Genomic DNA, 3105 nt, shown 5'->3' on the forward strand with positions numbered 1-3105 from the left:
ACAATGTTAATGCTTTCAAAGAGTTTACATTCTAGTGGGAGAAGACAGATAAGGTCTAAATAAGTGTATATGTGCAATATTAAGTGACAATAAGTACCATCAAGAAAATTAAACAGATAAATGTTTTAGAGGGCAATGAATGAGCCTGCTGAGATATATATGTGTATCCATATGAGGCCAAACCTAATAGAAACTAGGAGAGATGCAATCATCTGGGAAAGAAGATTCCTGGCAGAAAACAAACTGCAGAAGTGCTGAGGCAGGCTTGCGTTTGAATAGTACAAGGGTGCAAGGAATAGCAAAGGAGGACAGTGTGGCTGATATAGCAAGAGAGTGGGGCTGGAGGAGGGCAGATCATGTAGAACTTGTTCACCATGAGGACTTCAGGCTTTATTAAAAGCATTTAAGCAAGATTAATAACAAAATCTGTTATATTTTAAAACAGTCTGTTGGTTGCTGTGTGTAAAACAGAGAGTATATGCGAAAAGTGGCAAGGATGAGCGTGTATTCTTTGAGGACGGACAATTGCTCAGATAAGAATAGTAGATTGACATACAGGTAAGTAGTATAAAATTGAGTGTACTGAAATTGTCACACTCAGATTTAACCTGGGCCTGTTTAACTTCAAGTCCCGTGAGTCTAAGACCAGACACAGGAGAAATAGCTTTATCTCCTAACTCCCAAGATTCCATGGTTACAGCTAAACCATATCTGCTTCTCCAACTGAGGAAGGACTCTGCTGATGCTAAGCACTTTCCCTACAATGTGCTATAGCCTATTCTCTCTCCCAGGGTCTCAAATCATTCTGTATTATTTTTCTGGGAAAGCTCACTTCTATTCTCTTAATTATCATCTATATATGGATGCATTGCAAATCTATAACTCTGCCTGAAATTTAACATTCCCTAATAAACTGTGGAAAATTCTGAAAGAGATGGGAATACCAGACCACCTGACCTGCATCTTGACAAATCTGTATGCAGGTCAGGAAGCAATAGTTAGAACTGGACATGGAACAACAGACTGGTTCCAAATAAGAAAAGGAGTACGTCAAGATTGTATATTATCACCCTGCTTATTTAACTTATATGCAGAGTACATCATGAGAAACGCTGGACTGGAAGAAACAAAAGCTGGGATCAAGATTGCCAGGAGAAATATCAATAACCTCAGATATGCAGATGACACCACCCCGATAGCAGAAAGTGAAGAGGAACTAAAAAGCCTCTTGATGAAAGTGAAAGTGGAGAGTGAAAAAGTTGGCTTAAAGCTCAACATGCAGAAAATGAAGATCATGGCGTCCAGTCCCATCACTTCATGGGAAATAGATGAGGAAACAGTGGAAACTGTCAGACTTTATTTTTGGGGGCTCCAAAATCACTGCAGATGGTGATTGCAGCCATGAAATTAAAAGACGCTTACTCCTTGGAAGAAAAGTTATGACCAACCTAGACAGCATATTCAAAAGCAGAGACATTACTTTGCCAACAAAGGTCCGTCTAGTCAAGGCTATGGTTTTTCCTGTGGTCATGTATGGATGTGAGAGTCGGACTGTGAAGAAGGCTGAGCACTGAAGAATTGATGCTTTTGAACTGTGGTGTTGGAGAAGCTCTTGAGAGTCCCTTAGACTGCAAGGAGATCCAACCAGTCCATTCTGAAGGAGATCAGCCCTGGGATTTCTTTGGAAGGAATGATGCTAAAGCTGAAACTCCAGTACTTTGGCCACCTCATGTGAAGAATTGACTCATTGGAAAAGACTCTGATGCTGGGAGGGATTGGGGGCAGGAGGAGAAGGGGACGACAGAGGATGGGTGGGCTGGATGGTATCACTGACTCGATGGACATGAGTCTGAGTGAACTCGGGAGTTGGTGATGGACAGGGAGGCCTGGCATGCTGTGATTCATGGGGTTGCAAAGAGTCGGACACGCCTGAGTGACTGAACTGAACTGAAGACTATAATTTTCTATGGAAAACAACAACAAAACTTCAGACAAAACCAAACCACCTACTTCTTTGTCTTTCAGGCATAGCAAACTCAAAACCAAATTAAATATCTAACACTCTCTGCCTAACCTAAGTCTGCTTATTATCCAACAGGAAAACCTAAATTTATGCTTCTTCTATTTTGGTTGCTATTTCAGTGAATGTTAACAATGTTTCAAAAACGGATAACGAGGCATATTGATGACTAGAGATGCAAAGAAGTTTAAGTTATATATAGGCTTTAAATAATCAGTAATAGCTGGCAGGATTAGACAATGAGAAAGCATAACAAAGTTTACATCTCATATCTCTTTAACACAAACATAATAGGAATTCAGTGTAATTATTCCTTTATTATGCAAAGATTCTTTTAAGCAAACTGAAATTACATTGATGGTTGGAAAGGTGTCTGAGCATGTGATTTTTATTCTAATTTTTGAGTAAAATCACACAGAGCATGTTATATTACAATACAGGGTAATATTTTCAAAAATTTGTAATGTCATATATTTAATTATAGGATATCTGTTTGTTTGAGAGACAATAAAAGTACCTTGGGTCAGAATGGATCTTAAGGTCTCTAACTTGGAGGTTACAATTAAAAATATCTCAAACAATGTAGGACTCTACTCTAAAACAACCCTTGCCAGACTTCTAGACTGCATGAGCATGTTCAATGATGTAGTAATGAAGAACTGTTGTGGTGGCTAATGGATTTTAAAAACTCTAATTATTAGACAATTCTTTATTTCTTATTAAAAAGGAGTTATGGAGTTACTTGAGCAGAGAAACATTATGAAATCTGAAGTATTTAGTATGCTGTTCAAACATTTTTACAAACTAAATCCAAATAGCTGGTCTACCTGCTTCATTGTTTATCTTTTAAATGAATCTAGCATCCCTTCACAAGTGTAACCAGGGTAAATATCTCTAAGCCAATTTCACATTAGTTTTTCTGCTCTCTACCTGAATAAGAACAAGTTTTATCCTCACTATATCTAGTTTCTGTATCTGTAAACAAGAGATTGGTTATAAAAAACTCCATCTCTTAAGTACATGGAGAGAATTAAATGAATTAATATACATAAAGTACCTACATATTATACATTAATATACATAAA

General features: G+C 37.6%; 1 pseudogene; it reads left to right on the plus strand.

The window, feature by feature from the left end:
• The first annotated feature begins 496 nt into the window (after positions 1-496).
• LOC120861593 overlaps positions 497-3105 on the plus strand; it is a 24159-nt pseudogene continuing 21550 nt past the window's right edge.

This window comes from Oryx dammah, unplaced genomic scaffold (assembly GCF_014754425.2).
Source record: "Oryx dammah isolate SB20612 unplaced genomic scaffold, SCBI_Odam_1.1 HiC_scaffold_3, whole genome shotgun sequence".
Lineage (NCBI taxonomy): Eukaryota > Metazoa > Chordata > Mammalia > Artiodactyla > Bovidae > Oryx > Oryx dammah.